Genomic DNA, 19389 nt, shown 5'->3' with positions numbered 1-19389 from the left:
AATAAAGTGGAAGGTGTAACCTTGCCAAACAGAGACCACCCCCTTTCCATTGAGACCCATGGATTCTTGCAGGTATAAGAGAGCAGAACAGTGGTGGTATGGGATCTTATGCCGCCGTCTGTTTTGACGTTGGATGTTTGTCTGCTTAACCGATTTAGCTAATAAAGTGTAAATCGACCCGCCAGCGTCACCAGTGGTCCTTATTTGTCCACTACAGGAGCAATGCACAACAAGATGCTAAGAACGCTGTCTCTGTTGTGTTTTCCTTCCGAACGTGCATGTGCAGAGCTGAGCCTGCCTCTCCTTGTGCTTGTGTAGTGGCTGCAAGATGGCAGTGGCCAGCCGAACAGGTCTTCGTACAGATAACTAGCCTGCCTTCCTGCGCTCCTGGGTTCATGGAGCCACCGGTGCCAATGTGTAGAGCTTCCAGGCTCCCCTCCCAGGTAAGGCGTCTCTGCATCCGGGGTCTATGGACGTGCGGGTGCACAACACTCACACTGATGAGCAAACACATACCGGTCAACTCACCTGCATGTGGCGGGCGACATCCACGATAACACCATTTCCTTCACCCACCATTCCCCTTGCCCATCAATAGGTGTAAATGTTAGCAGGACCTCACAAGTAAATTCTTCTTGTTTCACTGTCACAGGACCTCCTTATTGTAATCCTGAGCATTTTGAACTATACCTCCGCCTTTGTCAGCAGGTTTTATGATGATGGAGTTGTTCTTCATTTTTTGTAACGCCAGATATTCTGGTTTTGACAGATTAAACTTCATGTGTTCATTAGCTGCCAGAATATTGTTCAGACCTTTATTAATCGCGGCTTAAAAAGTCAACAGCTCTTTGGGCATGGCATGTCTTTAGTAAGGAAGGGGGGGCAGTAGATTTGACATACAATAATGGACTAGGTGCCTCTGCCGTACCACAGCTATCAAAATATACATTTAACCTGATTTTTTGCAGATATTGTACTTCTGTCGCAAGTTTAAGATTGGAAGAGACTTGGATGGGCACAGTTGAAAGGCCTTTATTTGAAAGGCTCAAGTCAGCTGCCTCTGAGAGCTGTGTATTAGTCAAATTAAAAATAGCAGTCTGAGTGGCCTGTTGGTTTAACAACAATAGGCTCTGCTGCACGTATTGAATGTGTTCAGTTGTTCCGGGAGTTCTTGGTTGTACATGTGGTAAGGCTAATAGCTACCTCTCCGGGGTCTCCCCCATGGACGACATCTTTGTCCGCCCCAGTCTAAAAAAGAACAAGACTGTCCTTGGGTAAAATGTGCCTCATTTTTGGATGTAGAGGGGACCTCAAATTCATGTTCTGAATTGGAAGATGAGCTGCCAGAAAAAAGTGACCCACTTTATTTTGGTTTGAACACCTTTATTTGGGTCTAGCGGATACCATCTTGCTTTAGGCACAAAGTTATCTGCCAAATAGGGATATACGATTTCCTTCTTAAAGTTAATAAATCCTTTTTAAGTTTTTCCATTTTGTTATTTGTGGTAAAGGTTTTAAAATTCTCTAGTTGTTTTTGAATGTATGCACTATTTCTTTTGCATCTGAAATAAGAGGACCTGTTTCTTCAATTTCCAACGTAATCTTACAGCTTTTAGACTGAGCACTAGTAATGGGTAACACCCAGATGTCCCTGCTACACTTCGTCGCTATATGGCTAATGATGTTTTATATAGTGTATTGTCTAGAAAAAGGCATGGTTCATTTTTTAATCTGCAAACCTAAGGGAATGATGTTTCCCTTGAGGTATTCTTTTGAAAGGTGACCGTGCTTTTCAGTTCTAAATTGTTTCTTTCTTAACCGAAGCAGGCTATCACTACTGGAACACTGTACCACTCATGATCAGAACGCTACCTTCCTTTAACCAATTCAAACACAAAGCCAAGCTTTGGTTATCAACATCCCACTAACAACCGCTCTTCTATCTGGACGGGCCTTCTGGGTCCTAGCTCTGTTCTGCTCCGCTCTGATTATTGCCTTGATTTTGTAACGTCATCTGTATACTCGGTGTACAACCTGCTGGGACTTCTATGATGACTTGTTTACTACTGTAATGTAATGTTCCACTACCTGTAATGTAAAGGGACTTCTATGATGGTATGTCTACAAATGTAATGTAATGTTCCACTACCAGTAATGTAATGTTCTACTAATATATGCGCCCGGTTGCCCTTGGGCCTGGTCTGCGCTATACAAATAAAACAAATACAAATAAACTTAGAGGCATGATTGCCTGCTAACGATATATTTTCAAAGAAAGAAGGACCACTAATTAAAGCTGCATGCACTCCTCTGAATACGACAAACATTAATTATTCATTTTTTTAAACTAAATTTCAAAACAAACTAAAGTATCCAGCTGAAAATATGTCCTAATGCATGAACTGAAACTAGGGACTCTGAATAATAGGAAGACCAGGGAAAACATGAACAAACACAATGGGCCTCATTACGTGGTCCGCGGTAACCCACTGGTACAAATGGCGGCGGGTTGCCGCAGACCTAGTAACACCGTTTCCGGCACCTAGCTTCCCGGTGCCATCGGGACATTACAAGTCCTGGCGGACCGGTACGGAATGGGTTCATGGAAGCACTGACACCGTTACTAACGGTGCTGGTGCGTCCATGATGAGTCTGCCAACTGGGGCCGCTGCACCCGGCAGGCAGACTCGGAGTGTGGCGTTCCAGAAACAAGAGTGCCGGTAAGCTTACTGGCACCCTTGTTTCCGGACCGCCACACTTGTAATGAGGCCCAATATTAATCAAATAAGTTGTACACTTATCAGTGGCTAAAACGCCTACTGTTCAACAATGCGTACTGGACTCTTTAAGACCAACAACTTTAGTTCACCCTGAACACAACAATGAAGATACATGCTTTTTAATTGGTGAAGCATAATTGAGAATACAAAATCATTGTTGACACATGTACCTATATAAACACATCATCCTATTTACAAATAACTAAAACTAACAACATAGTTAAAAAAAACAGTTCTGCTAGGCGTGTCATACCTATGTAGAATCTGAAGTGCAATAATGAATCAAAGTGCTCTAAGTGCTTCCTATAAAGTGCAATACGAATGTCTCCTGTCTTGTAGGGTCATGAAGCCCACATAAGGCAACATACATTTTCATAATAGCATGGCAGGGTACAAAAAATGCAATAGCTGTTCTATTAAGGACAAGACAGGCCTACTAGTGTACTCCATTAATGTTCAAGAATACAGTAGATGTTGCCCAATACACTGGTTGATATACATATAAAGACAGCTTGGATGAATCTGGTGTAAGGGTGCTAGTTTAGATGAAGAGCGAAAACCCCTCGTCTTCGTCAGGGCCAATTCAAAACGACAAAGTAAATAAATACTTACAATTAGCTATAGCATATATGGCCTAATCATGAATGAGCAAGGCGAAAAAAGCTTGTTGGTGAAATATATTGGTGAACTGTATTACCTGAACAGCGTGCCTCAAATGCGTTTGATACTGTAAGTCTGGCATTGGACATAATTATTCTACAATACAATGAGTAGGAATTCATTCTAGCCCATTGTGTCCCTGACACCCGCCACCAAGAAGCAGTGCAATGGGCAAGTGTGGGTTGCATCTCTGCACAAGTGCTTGGGCGTCCTCCTGTTCCGCCACAGTAGAGAGACACTCCTGCCTGGGGGAGCGTGACCTAGAAGAGGGGTGAGTAACATGTTGCCACTCCTGCTGTGTCAACATCAAGTGGCGCAGCCTAGACGCCCTGCTACCAGCGTCTCGCTGCCTGCCCCAACGTCAAGGGACTAAGCCGATGTGGCCCCTGGTGCCCCCAGGTGTGGCTTTGCCGGCCTTTGTTCTGTACCATCACCAGACCTGGACCCGTGGTAATGACTATCCTGAATGGACACTGATGCAAGGTGAACTAGTCTCCTGCAATCTTGACAAAGAGACTCAGCAAACGTGTTTAGAAACTGTGAGCTTGCATGTAGATTATATGCTTAAAGTGGTGCCAGTTAAATGGATGTGAAGCTGTGCTCCCGTAGTTTGAATGCATGCGCTAAATGGTGCCAGCAGCTAGAAATGGTGACATTCAGTGGTTGAAGTTCCACTTACCCCAGGTTAATAAAGGGTCTTGTAAAGAACTGCCACCATTCCACTTGCGGTAAGCCAACCACGACTGTCACCTGCTGATTATGTTTAGAGTGTGTTGATATGTGTTTTATGTCTACAACTGTCTGAGTCCCTATGTCTGTATCAGTGGCATATCCTACAATCTGTCTACCCCATAATTCCCAAGTGGGATAAGTAGTCGTTCTGTAATGGGGGGAATAATTTATGTTTCAGCAGCATTTGTTTTGTTAGTTATGAAAAAAGTGCAGTGTTATGTGTGACCCTCCTATGTGTATTGCCATTTTAAGATGTGGGTCCATCCCAATGTGTAATGGCCTTTTAAGATGGGCCATGACTGTGTCATGGGCCAAGCTAATAAAAGGAGCAACTGCAGGCATGTTCATCAGAACGGCTGCAGACTCCATCATATGTTGTCTCTGTCCCTGCAGGCCTACACAGTGTGATCACAGTCCTGCAGCCCTGGCCTGCAGGCCCACGCCATGTGATCACGGCCCTGCAGGTCCCTGCTGGTCTGGGCCCCCCATACCAGCCTGCTGCCGTGGGTCCAGCTCAGGCACCCACCATCCAGGATGCTGCCGGCATCCAAGTTGCTCTGGCACCAGGCTGGGTCCCCACAGCCTCACAGCGTCCTACCCTCTAACCAAGTAAGTCTGGGTGATCCCGGCAAACCTGCATGATGCTGGGCCCCCCAGCACCAGTGATCCCGGCCGCCTGACCGCCGCCGGCCCAACAATTGTCTGGCATAATGGGCTAGGTAGGTGGGGTTTGGGGGAGCCGAGCAATGCTTAATATGGCAAAGGTTCACAAATTAGCAAGGGGTACTATCCAGCAAATACAATTGGCCAGTTATAGTGGTGGTGAAGAATTGCGAGGTCGGAATACCTAATTGCAGTACGTTTCTTTGTGACCTGAGTTTAGGCGGAAAGTCAATTTCATTGATCAGGTGGTAGTGTTAATCTCGATGCCCCCGCTTTTGGGTCTGGTGTCTTAAATGCAGGCCGTTAACCCAGCAAGAGCCACGTGTCTTTCTTTTGCTCTCTTCTACTTCAAGAGCGGATATAGGCTTCAATGGTAAGATCTTCTGCCTTCTGGAGCCCAAAAAAAAAAAAACCTGTGTTGGGGGACATCAAAAGGGGGGCCCTGACAATGCGCTAGTGTGACACTCAGTCTGAGGATTGACGCCCTCTCCCCTGCTGAGTGCTTTTACTGGGAAACTTGAACATTTGCCTAAACAATAGTAATAGTGTGCCCTGTAGTGTGATTGGGTGGCTCGTGGTTTCTATGGTTTAGGGGGCCTACAACCAGACCTTTGCATTGTCCCTCTTTGGCCCCATGCAAATGCTAATTTACACACTATTTCACTCTGTCAATTCGTACCAATGCCTACAAAACCATTGCCAGAGGCGTACAGGCGGGAGGGAGCTAAGGTGAGAGCAGGGGCACAAGCCTGTGGGGTTGTTTCCCTCTTGCCATATAAGTTGAAAAGGGTGTCTTTATTTGGAGTACAACACCTTAGAACATTCATATCCAAGATCCTTTTAAATTAACAGCCACATAGCAACTCGCACAATTTCGCATTATGCATCTAGGCAGTAGGATAGCTCTGTGGGTTCAGTGATTGCTGCTGCAACCTATGTACGATTTGCAAGTCTCAGGTTCGAATCTCGGCAAGGCCAACTCACCCATTCACCCTTCCGAGGTAGATAAATGGGTAGCATATTTTAGGCAGAGGTATGTAAATATGTGCTATATACAGAATATATAAATAATAAATCAACAAATGCTGTGGAGGAGCCGTGCAGTGGAAGGTAATTAACTTCCAAGAAGCAATTTACATGATTAAAATGCACTAGGGCAGCCTTACGAAATTCACTGTACCAGCTACTTCCAAAACAAGTAAATGCAGCACAAAAACGGCTGGTACAGAGGGCTCTATTGTCATGTATGGGATTCAGATCAGTGGTACACACTGGTACCCCGGGAAGGAGCTCTAATTGCTAATATAATACTACTATCAGTGAGGGAACTTTAAGCTAAGGTTAAAGATTGGTATTTCAACGGACATGGTTAGCATAAGCCGTTAAATTAGAGTAAGTGACATGGGCGCAAGGGAGTTCATCAGTGAGATTTTCTTGTCAATAGAATGCTTGCTAAACAGAATGGGTTGTAGTAGTCTCTTCAAGTTAATGACGGCTACTTCTGGTCCCGGTTTGGGGTACGAGTACATTGTTCCTACTTCTGGTCCCGGTTTGGGGTACGAGTACATTGTTCCTACTTCTGGTCCCGGTTTGGGGTACGAGTACATTGTTCCTACTTCTGGTCCCGGTTTGGGGTACGAGTACATTGTTCTACATCGTGGGCCGGGGGTTGCTCAGCGGCTTATTTGAAATTCTTGACTTACCAGGCAATATCAGTTGCAGTTTGTTTGCTGACGATTATCTGAAATTCCTTTTCATGATGTAATGGGCAAGCTATGTTGGGTTTGTGCAGAGCCACTTTATGCTTGTTATGGCTAAGGTTCAGTCAGTGCCCCAGATGAGATTTAGAAGTGGGGGCAGTTTACGCCCAATGATTGAAACTATGGAGCTATATGAAAGCACCATTCTTAATGAGAACATTTTATAAGCAAGCAAATTCTTGCTAACTGTAAAACGAAATGTTTTGTATTATTTATTCTTTGCACCTAGTTATTGATGCACTTTAAAAGATACATGTATAGTTCCTCCAATCAGGCAGTAACAATAGTAGTTTCTTCCTGGGGTAATACGTGCACTACTGGTCCAAACATAGCCATGGTGCGGGGACGGTGAAAGCAGGGGCGCATGATTTTACATTTCCTTCCTAATACGATACACCCCTTAGCTGTAGGGCTGGGTTTAGTAACCCATGCCTTTTACCAGAGGCATGCCTTGGTTTACGGGTGTTGTAGCACTGTGGAGCCCCTGATTTAAGTTCTGGGGTATGAACAAGGAAAGTGATCAGCAGTAATTATGGAACCCTGAATACTTTAAAAAAATGGATCAGCCATGGAGGGCGGTGGTTGATGTACAAAGGTCAAAGGGTGGCCAAGAGAAGTCCAAGCATTGGGGGTAGCATGATGGTCCGTGGGAGGTTTTGAGAATGCTAGACAGCCAGGTGACTTCCACCTTTGAAAACTGGTCCTGTCTCCTTATTTTGGGGAAACCATAGGGGTTCTTGGGGAGATAGCAGGATAACAGGAGTGTGGCTACAAGTTTTGGGTCCAGTATGACTGGTGTGGTGGTTGAAACCTGAGTCTGTGGGGGGCAGCTGTGGGCTGTCCCCGCTATGCTAGGTGAGCGCGCCATCAGGACGGCGATTGGCAGGTGCTGCCCTTAGTGGGGATGCCCACCGAGCTCTGTGCTAACTAAGAGGGGGGGGCTGGCTGGGAGACCTCTGCCCAGGGTGGGGGGAGTGGAAGCCACGTCACAAGGTGACAGAAAAGGATGCAGGGCCACAGAGGCACCTATATAAGGCTTCGGGGGAAAAGGTTGCACCCTCTTTGGTCCTGCTACCCACAGACCAGAGACACCCACCCGCCCTTCCCCCTTTGTTGTGTGGTCCTGTTGGTAACATAGTAAAGATCTGTTTTCTCTTCCAGAATTGACCAGCTCATGTTACATGGTGTATACCTATAAAAAGCACTGGCAGATATCACAAGGGGACTGCACAGCCACTAGTTTAGAAAGAATGGCACCCAAAAATACTAGACTCAGGGGAGGCCCAGGAAAAGGGGAGGTGTAGGGGCCTTGGAAGTCCTTCCAACTCAAACAACGCGGGGGTAGTTGGGAAGCTTGTGAGAAGGGGAATAAAAACAAAAGGGGGAATGGGAACTAATGGGGAATGACAACTAATGGGGAAAGGGTGGGGAAGTAGTGGGGGACAGAAAGGATAGGGAAATTAAAGGAATTGTGGAATGGATAAGAATTGGGGCAAGGAAGGAATTGGGTAAGGAAAGAACTAGGGAATGAAATTAGTTGGGTAATGGGAAATAGTTGGGGAATGGGAAGAGTTAGGGAATGGGAAGATTTGGGGAAAGGAAAGGCATTGGGGGAGTAAGGAGTTCAGGACTGGAATTAATTGGGTGGTTGAATAAAATTGGTTATTAGAGCATTGGAAGATCTGTGGAATGAAGGTACTGGGAATGGAATATACATATATAGTGATGGAAGGAGTTGAGGGGACAGGCAAAGCATTGGACACTAAGATGTGTGGGGCATAGAAAGAACTGGGGAGGGAACGCCAGGTATTTGAGGGAACATGAAGAATTGAGAAAGGGAATCGGAGGGGGAATGGACAGAACTGAAGGGGGGAGAAAGCACTGGGGGAGTGAGAAGATACTCTGGGGATGGCAGAATTGTGGACAGGATAGAAGGGGGCAAAGGGGCACGAATTGGGGGAATGAAAGAAATGGGGGAAAATTAAAAGAAGGAAACACTGACAAAGAAAACTAATGCAAAGAAGGAAAGAATGAGAAAGAAAGAAAACTTATGGAACAAATGAGAAAGAAAACCAATGGATAGAAGGAAAGAACGTGAAAGAACATTAGTGGATAGAAGAAAAGAATTAGAAAAAGGAAACTTATGAAAAGAAGAAAAGAACGAAAAAATACATAAATAAAAATGGCCATGGGAAGAGAGGGAATGGCTAGAGAGGGAGGAGTCTACCCGGCAGGGTCCTCCGAACGCTGATGGGGGAGGGGCTTAGGAAGCCACACCCAGCACAGGATCCTGATGTCTGGTAGAGAAACGGATCACCTGTAAACTAACTCCTGGCTTGAAGTTCAGTAAAGCTTGCTGCAGCATTTGTGACTTCAACCTTTGACAACTGGTCCTGCCTCCTTATTTTGGGGAAAGCGTAGGGGGTGATGGGGAGATGGCAGGATAATAGGAGTGAGGATACATGTGTTGGGCCCAGTTTGACTGTTGTGGTTGTTGAAACCTGAGTCAGTGGGGGGGGGGCACCGTTGTGGGCTGTCCCTGCTATGCTAGGCGAACATGCCATCTGGACGGCAATTGCCAGGCCCCAACCTTAGTGGGGATGCCCACTGAGCCCCGGGCTAACTAATAGGGGGGGCTTGGCTGGGTGGCACTTGCACGGGGGGTGGAAGCCACATCACAGGGTGGTGACGGAAAATGAAGCAGGGCCAGAGAGACACCTTTATAAGGCGCCAGGGGCAAAGGTTGCTCCCTCTATGGCTCTGCTCCCCACAGCACAGAGGCACCTGCTTACCCTTACCCCTTTGTTATGGTCCTGTTGGCAACATTGTAATGATATGCTTTCTCTTCCAGAATGGCCCAGTGGATGTTACATGGTGTATTCCTGTAGGAAGCTCTGGCAGATACCACAAGGGGACTGCACACCCACTAGCTTAGAAAGAATGGCACCCACAAGTCAGACGTACCAGCCTCAGGGGGGGCCCAGGAAAAGGAGTAGGTGTAGGGGGCTTGGAAGTCCTTCCAACTCCAACAACGCCGGGGGAGGGTGGGAAGCTTGTGAGAAGGGAAATAAAAGAAAATGGGGAATGGAAACTAATGGGAAAGGGAGGGGAAGTAGTGGTCAATGGGAAGTAGTGTGGAACGGGAAGAATTGGGGAACGGAAAGGATTGGGAAAAGAATTGGGACAAGGAAGGAATTGGGTAAGGAAAGAACTGGGGAATGAAATGAGTTGGGGAATGGGAAGAGTTGGGGGAAAGGAAAGGCATTGGGTGGAGTAAGGAGTTGGGGACTGGAATAAATTGGGTGGTTAAATAGACTTGGGTATTGGGGTATTGGAAGATCTGGGGAATGAGGGTACTGGGGGTGGAATAGATTGCCGATAGAATGCGTTGGGGGGCTTGCAAAGCATTGGGCACTAAGATTGGGGGCATAGAAAGAATTGGGGTGGGAACACTAGTTATTTTGGGAGCATGAAGAATTGGGAAAGGAAAGTTGGGGGTGTGAGAAATAGACTGAACCGAAGGGGGAAGAAAGCACTGGTGGAGTGAGAAGATAGTCTGGGGGTGGCAGCATTGGGGGCGGGATAGAAGAGGGGTGAAGAGGCACGTATTAGGGAAATGAAAGAAATGCAGAAAATGCAGAAAATGAAAACTAATGAAAAGAAGGATAGAATGAGAAAGAAAACTAATGGATAGAAGGAAAGAATGAGATTGAAAACCAATGGAAAGAAGGAAAGAATGAGCAAGAAAGAAAACTTAAGAAATGAATAAAATAATACTTTTTATTTTAAATGGCCATGTGTGGAGAGGGAATGCTAGGGTCCTCTGGAAGCTGATGGGGGAGGAGCATAAGAAGCCATACTCAGTGCAGAATCCTGAAGTGTGGTGGAGAAACGGATCACCTGTAAGCTAACTCCTGCCTTGATGTTCAATAAAGCGTGCTGCAGCATTTGTGACTTCCACCTTTGACGACTGGTCTTGCCTCCTTATTTTGGGGAAACCATAGGGGATCTTGGGGAGGTACTGGGATACCAGGAGTGCGGATACAAGTTTTGAGTCCAGTATGACTGGTATGGTTGTTGAAACCTGAGTCTGTGGGCGGGCGCAGCTGTGGGCTGTCCCTGCTAAGTACTTGTTTAACTTGTGGCCATTGCTGAGAGTGGAGAGCCAGCGGAAGAACCGAGGAGAAATCCCTGAACAAAACTCACTCACCTTGCAAAGTCGAAACCCCGATTAAAGATGGAAAAGTGAACACTACGGGGGGAGGAGGGAGTTCTGCAGAGATGGTAGAGGCTCCCACGTTATGGGAAACACATGGGTGGAAAACCAACAGCAGTTTCCATTAGAGCCGGGACACCAGCCTTAGGGCTGGAAAGATGTTCAAAATCACTCTGCGACCTGGCGTTACCGGCGGTGCTGGCCGACCAATGTTGGGGGTCGCCGGCCAGGTCCATCCGGCAGGCGACACAGGGGTGCTGCTTCCTCACAGCACATTGTTGGGGGTCGCCTGCCATGTCCATCCGGCAGGCGCCCCCGGGGTGCTGCTTCCTCACAGCACCCAAACAGGCCCAGCGCCTGTGGGAGTTTGGGGCCTGCCATGCCCATCCGGCAGGCCCCGTGGCACTAGGGGACACCAGCGCCATCGGGGTGGGGGCACAGCCTGCCAGGGTCCTGACCATGCGGACCTCGGCCACCGTCCTGGCACGAGAGTCCCATGGCAACAGGGCCTGCAGGCCTGTACCTCCCACAGGTAGGCCTGCGGCCTACATCATCAATGAGACACTGACTCAGACCAACCTTCCACGGAGTCTGCAGCCGTTCTGTCTCACGTGCCTGCAGGGGCTCCTTTTATTAGCTTGGGCGATGACACAGTCATGGCCCATCTTAAAGGGGCAATACACGTGGGAGGGACACATCCCCTTAAAGGGGCAATACACGCAGGAGGGTCACCCATCACAACCAAGTGAGAGCACAGAGGCAGCCACGCCACTTCAGAATGCAGCCAGTGGCTTGAGTGACCACCATTGGAAGGGCTGAAGGGGGCATCATGCGGCAGCGAACCTGATGAAGAGATACATCTACCGTTTGGGGAAGTATGAGAATCTGAATAAAATATAAACTGACAAGGGTGAAAAGTCAGACCACAACATCATAATGAATGTAACGAAACACCCTACAAACTAATGGTTTGGGGACGAGAAAAAAACCCAATCCATGGGAGGAATACAAGAAAGCTAAGAAATAACAGGTATAATTCTAATGTGTAAACCTTTTAGTTATCACTACTCCTCCTCGTCGCAGTAACCCTGGGGCTTAAAAGTCAACCGTATTGGGCAGGACAACAACACCAGTCTGCCAAGGACATAGAATATAAAGATGTCCAATTGTTTATGTACTGTTGTATGGTGTGGGCTTGCCAGGGCCCACACCAGCATTCACACTCAGCCACGCATTCACTCGCCAGGGACCACACGGGACGCGTGTGTGCTGCTCAGGTCCCCGGCTCGAACTGCTGGGCTGACCGTCTTTATTTTTAATGCGCATGCGCGAGCCTCGTTGTCGCTCTTGAATGTCCTTCAATTAACACCAACATTCCAATGACACCATCCCATTCCACTGACAGCTAAGCATGATGTAATGTACAGGAAGTACATTACTACACATGACAGGAAAGGAATGTAAGGCAGCCCGCAAGAATCGAAGTGGAGCGCACAGCAAGGTAATATAGCCGTAAAACGAGTCAAAAACTGGAGTCCCTCACAGATGTTTTTTTAGTTGCATTGGTTCTAAAAAAAAGGGGGTGCTGCAACTGGATACTTTGTTTAAAGGTGTTGAAACATGCTAAGAGCTTCCTTTGATTGACTTTGGGGAACATTTGCTTAGAGAAGAATCCTTGTGCTGATCCTCCATTCGCTACATTCAGGAAATAGGAAGTTGGCAGCCTGTCTGAAAGATGCTTTTGCTTCGTTGTGACTATGTTGGTCCCTTTCAAACCCTATACCTCATTAATCTCACCACAGCCAGGCACCATTACTTTCCAAACCATTAAGCTGCCATGGAACACATGGTTTACACAACTTTGGCAAGCACGGGGGGATTGCGCAGTGAGTACACCCTGCTGGCCCATTCACCTATAGGACACCTGAGCCCCACTGCTTGGTGCCAATATACATAAATGCTCGACCATCTGCCTGGAGGGGAATGGAACACATCTCTTCGAGACTGAACTATGGTGCTATTTCTGTCATATTCAGATTTTCGTTACGACATAGTCTTAGACATCCTCCTCTGCGATATGCCACTTGCCCTGGGTGCTCTTTAGTGTCTAATGTTTGAAGCTCTGAAATTCCACCACATTACAAGTGGAAATACTACCGAAATACCACAAAAAATGGGTGGTTATTCCAACAAAAACACAGTGCAGTTACCTTCACCTAAACGATGGAGGGAAAAGCATCCAGGTGATGAAAATCAATCCAAAGGTGCCAATAATTACCACCAAAGGAGTATTTAAGGCCCACACCTTCTTCCAAGCAACATGCAGCCACAACCAGACATGAATTACGGGATTCTTAACCTGCTACTATTTACTGAGCTCCAGCGACATTGAAGGCCACAGCAGGGCAGGATGCAAGCACCACCAAGGAGGAGGAGATGTGTGTTGTGGAGGTAACCCATACCAGTGTCCATCTTTCCTCCTGGACTCTGACTGACGGACTATCAGTCACACTGTATCGCTTGAACTGGCACACAACTGCAGACCTGCTGCCAATTATAGAGACCGATGTTCAGAGCGCCACCACCCTCAGAACTGCCATCCCACCTCTGCTCAAGCCGGTGTCCATCCTCCACTTCTGTGACATGGGCACATCCCTGTTTGGATGCTACATGGTATGTCCCAGCCAATATTCTCCAAAGTGCTGGAGCAAGTATTGGATGTGCTCATGAGGCAGGCCCATCTGCACATCTCCCTGCCCACAACCCAGGCCCAGGTGCACGCTGCAAAGGCACGGTTTCACGCCATTGCCCAGTTCCCCAATGTCCTAGCAGCACTGGACTGCACACATGTGGCATTAGTACTCCCCCCGCACCCACCCAGGAAGTGAAGCTGGCATATTTGAACCAGAAACAGTATAATTCTTTGAACATTCAGATGACATGTGATGCAGATTTCATCATCAGCCACTGTTGCGCCTGATTTCCAGGAGACAGGAATGAGAACAAATGTGAGCATACTACAAGTCCCATAATGCATCGTCCAAGTTATAAGTAATATGCCTTGGCCCATTACCCACCGTCCGCTGGCCACAAAGTGACCCAAGAAACCTCTATAGGCTATCCTGGCATGAATGAAGGTAGGCATAAATTCATAACTTTTGACATTTGTGTAGCGCCTTTCACCATAATTCTGGTCCTAACACACTGTTGGTTGAATGCACTCAGGAGTACGAGAGTCCAAAATTTGGGAGTATTGGGCGGTGCTATTATGCGTGTGTGCATTTCAGCCACTAAAGGTATGTGAAGGTGGCCAAGACCCTGCCAGTCACCCATGTCTGAATGGCGTGTGAATGGGCCCAGTTGAGGTATACTATGAACTAAAGTGGGTCGATTGTGTATAAGGAGATAAGAGCGTTATGTGGAAAGCTACAGTTCAGATTTTTGCTGTTAAAGGTAGCCTCATTATTATGGAAGACGTGTTGTGTAATAGTGTTTGTGTTATATGTGTGTGCAGGGTGTGTGGAAATGAGCCTGTGCCTTCCGCTAAGTTGCGATGGTGTGGTGTGCAAGAGGAGAAAATGGGTTAGCTGGACAAACAACCATGTCTACATCCTGGATTCCATCTATGTAGAGGACTAGTGCTACATTTCACAGTCCATCTAAGTGCCAAGTGAATACATAATACTCCCCCTCACATCCATAAAGGCCCCTGTCAAATCCAACAAGCCATTCCCAGCCAATGGGATAGGGATAGGGATAGGCCAGAAAATGCACTACCCCATTGCCTTCAGGGGTGATACCCAAATAGACAGAAATCTATGAACCATGATGCAGGACACAATGCATTCTTCTTCTTGTGCCTAGTGAAAGCCACTGTAAAGGTTTGAAAAAATATCATGATGTACGCAATGCTGCACAACATGAGCAAAAAGCAGAGTATTCCAATGCCTCCAAATCAGGACATTACACCACCTGGCTCTGATTATGAAGAAGGTGCAGGTGACAACAGGGCGCCTCAGGATAGACGTGAGGATCTGAGAGAAGGACGCATTGTCGCCAGGACCTAATGGATAAATATTTTTCATTTCACACATTTGTATCTGTCACTGTACTGTTACCTTTCAGTGAATTCACATGTATCTCTTAAATGAAATGACCACTGAAATTATTGGCTGTAATTTAAGTGGCCTTGTTACTAGTATGGCGGAGCAGGAAAAAAACGGTGTTACTCCAGTGGTAGTTCTGCCACCTGCGGTAATTCTGGTGAAATCTCCATGGGGTGCCATGGACTCGAAAAAAATGGGACTTACACTGTCTAACACCACTTGTAATTCTAATGTAAATCTGTGCAACCAAATGGCTGTAAAAGTAATTCCGTTTGTTAGTATTTCAGCATATTTACTGCCAAACTTGTAATGAGGCCCTAAGTGATTTGTCATGAACACACCCTCGAAGTGGAATTAAAAATAGCAGCAGAGTTTTGCTCGAGGGAAATCCCCTATGGCAAGAAACAGAGGAGTCCAGAAATGTGACAAATTGCTGCTTTATTAATCCAAGCAGGGATAAGCACACAGATTCTACAACTCACAACACAAATATACATTCCTCGCTCTAGGCGAAATGGGATTGAGTGCAGGAACAAGTCTGGTGCTGGGAGATTTAAACCGGCAGACCAGCTGACAGGGAATAAGAAGCTTGCTGGAGAACACTACTTCTCTCAGTGCTGACCAAGGGATGGTGGAGCTGGTGCATTGTCCGTGGAGCCAACTGGTTCGTCAAGGAAGAAGGGAGCGGACTGTAAGTGGGAGTATTCTGCGAGAACACCAAAAGCAAACGAAAGGCTTCTCGCCGTTCGCAGGTACTGGAAGTCAGCCTCCATGCCACTGAAGCCCAGTAAATTCCCCTACACTGAGGTCATGGTAGACCACACACAAAGTTGCACACATTCATTGACGCAATGGGATTGAGGGACACCTAGCATGCATTGCATCCTACAAAGAAAGGGTTCTCCTTTTACTCCAGTGCCCAAATATCCTTCTCCAGGATATACTACCTCCTGGTGCCCACCACGGTTCTGAACAGGGTGACCAGGGCGGTATTTCTACTGCAGGGTATCTTGGATCATAAGCCCCTTCTAATAGCTGGAGATTGAATGCATATTACTTACATGACCCAATATTCGCGGGACAGGTATCTCAAGCAACGGACGAGTACTTCCAGATTAAAAAGGGTTCGGGGGACATTCGGTTCTGTGGGAGGCGTTTAAGACAGTGGGGCAGGGGAAGCTGCAGTGGCAATTGGGTGCCATAGGAGAGCTAGACATCTGCAGATGGTGGAGCGGGAAGATGAAGTGGTGGAAGCAGAGGCAGCTCACGCAGAACACCGTATAGAGGAGAACAGGAGAGAACTAATCAAAAGTACTTATCGTCTCCGCGCCCTGGCGAATGACGATGCCAAAGTGGCCCATTGGGATTAAAAAGCTAGGATTTACAAGATGGGAGATAAGTGTGGGAGGATTCTGGCTTGCTTAGAAATGAGGACTGAGGGGAATCATTGGGTCAGGGAGATCCAGACAGGTGCGGGTTATACAGTGACTAAGACGAAGGAGATCGTAGAGGCTTTTGCATGATATTACCAGGCACTCAATGGGCTTGTCACCCTCCAAATGCTCCTTGATTTGCCAGCCGCATTTGATCTTCAAAGCTTATCGAGAGTGGAAGTGGAAAATGCTCAATATTCCCCTGATTTCATTATCGCCGGAGTCCCACAGGGATCCTGTTTATCACCATCTCTTTTCAGCATCTACATAAGACCATTGCTTGACTCAATGGACTGCCTGGGTGTCCGGATTACCAACTATGCAGACGACACCCAGGTGGTCTTTGAGTTATCGGGCAGCTATGATCAAGATTCTGAGACCTCGAATGTTGTATATGCTGCAATTCAGTCCTGGATGGTCTTTAACTCTTTGGCACTTAATGACAAAAAGACTGAGCTCCTTCTTTTGGCTACCGGGCAACGACTTAAGAAACGTAATCTATCTTATAAAAGCTTTGACATTACCATTAATCAGATCATGGTAATTGAATGTGTTAAAACCATGGGCGTCCATTTGGATGCAGAACTAAGTATGAGGGCCCACATGTTGCATACCAGCTCATCCTGTGGTTATGTGGTTTGGTTTCTTAATCAAATCATGCCATATATCTCGCTCAGTAATAGATCAATATTGGCGTCGGCCTTAGTGAATTAGAGACTTGACTAGTGCAACAGCCTTTTAATTGGGACAACACAGGCTAATCTTCAGTCCCTTCATACTACCCAGAACAGTGCAGTGTGAACAGTTTTTGGTCTACGTAAACATAACCACATTACTGATTCTAGAAAGGCACTTAAGTGGTTGCCTGTCCACCATAGGATCGCTCCTAAAATCTTAGCACTATTTTATAACTGCTGGACCTCCATTGCCCCCATCGTATCTTTCAGAGCGGTTGATTGTCGATCATCCCTCTTGACATCTTCGAGCCAACGACAACCACAAATTCAAACAACCTCGGTTCAGGCCAGCTAAATCTGGAGGTGACAGCTTCCCTGTACAATCCCCCTGAGAATGGAATGTGCTTCCATTAACAATGAGAGCCTCCAACTCTCTGTCAGCTTTTAAGGGGGGTGTAAAAATGTACCCTTTCAATCTGAAACCAGGTGAAGCATGTTACAATACTCTAATGTTCCTCTATATCTTTGACTGTGGCTCTCTATCTTGTCTGTCTTGTTTATGCTGAGTGTGCATCCTGAGGCATACAGGCATGTGGCGCAAAACAATAAATACATAATAATAATAATCTTATTGATCAGACTCTACTCATCAAAAGGCTGTCTGAACTTGGCCACTTCTCTGTAAGTGCTGCATCCTGGATGGAGTCTTTCCTGACCGCCCGTGTGTCCAGAGTAGCTGTGGAAAACTACAAGGCATCCTCTGTGTGTCGGACCTGTGGAGTCCCACAGGGAGCATGTCTCACTCCAGCTTAGTTTATCCTCTACATAAGGCCTTTCCTAGACTTACTGGATAGTGTGGGTGTCCGATATACCAACTATGCGGAAGATACTCAGATCCTGATGGAACTCTCAGGCAATTATGCCAAAGATTAGGTAATGGTAAATCATATTTTTGCCACAATCCCACCTTGGATGTTAATCAACTTGTTGGTGCTTAACAAGGCAAGGCAGAGATGTTGATATTTGGATATGGTCCAAGGCTCAGTAAACTAGATCCAGCATATGGCCAGTTTTGCATTGGCGGTTGAACCATCCCCATGGCTCCACAAGTCAAAACTTTGTTCATCTTCTTGGACTCCCAGCCCACCTTTGATAGACATGAGGCACACCTACGATCCTCATGTGCCTTTCTAAACTCCCTGCTTAGGCAAATCCGTGCCTATCTCGTGGAAAACAACAGAGCTGTGATCGCGTCTACTTTAGTCTATTCCAAACTGGACTACTGCAACAGCCTTCTGACAGGCATATCTGCAACTAAACTTAACAAACTGCAGGTCTCCCAGACTGATGCAGTTTGGGCAGTCCGTGGACTGGGTCCATTCCAACATATCTCCAGAGCAAGGCGAGCCCTACACTGGCTCCCAGTGAAAAGCAGGATTTTGTATATATCTATGACCTTGGCTCACAAATGTCTTAACAAAGCAGCCCCAAGATATTTATCTGCGAGGCTGCAAAGGGCACCTCACAAGAAAGCTCTGCGATCAAACAATGTTCTCATCTTTTAATCATCCTGCGTTTCAAGCTGCAGAAATTTGGTGGTTCCTGTTTTGAGGACCAGGCTTCTCGATCATGGAATGACCTGCCCTTGAGCCTGACAACCACTGCGAGTCTGGCACTCTTTAAAAAACGTCTGAAAACTCCCCTTTTCGATTTGGGTGTGAACTAACCCCATCACCACCTCACTCTTCCATACTGAATTCCTCCTGGCTCTCCCACTTCTTGTTGTGTGTGTCCTGTTTGCTTTGTGTACGCCCTGAGATCTGCGGGAGTGTGGCGCTCTGCAAGAAATAAAGTAAAAGTAAACTTTAACTGGGATGCACTCTGATATGCGGATATTCGATAACAGTAACAGCGCTTACAAGCTGCCTGTCAATGAAGCACTGCCATGTTTTTCTTCTTGGGCCAGTGGTTCTGGATGCTGTGAGCTTTAGTCTCTCGCGATTTGGAGGGGTCCATAGAAATGTTTCCTGTGACCGTCCCTGTTTTACAACAACGATCAAGGGAACGTGAACAGGGGATCCTCTCCACACCGCCTCCTTTTGTCAAGATCAGAGGCCTTCTCCCCTTCCTCCTCACCTGAATCTTCTGTGGCGGATTCCTTAGGATTCGACTCCGTCTTCTTACGGTCCCTCCTCCTTATAGGAGTCTTGTCCTTTGGTATCTTGACCTTCTTTTTATGTAGATAGGGTCTGGCCCCTCCGGAGGCCACCTTGGCAGAGATGGAACCCTGTCCGCGGGGACCCCCAGGGGGCCAGTCCTAATGTCAGGGAAAAAGCACGAAGGCAGAAAAAACCCTGTTTCC

This window comes from Ambystoma mexicanum, chromosome 10 (assembly GCF_040938575.1).
Source record: "Ambystoma mexicanum isolate Mex_15411 chromosome 10, UKY_AmexF1_1, whole genome shotgun sequence".
Lineage (NCBI taxonomy): Eukaryota > Metazoa > Chordata > Amphibia > Caudata > Ambystomatidae > Ambystoma > Ambystoma mexicanum.
This window is presented reverse-complemented; position numbering follows the sequence as displayed.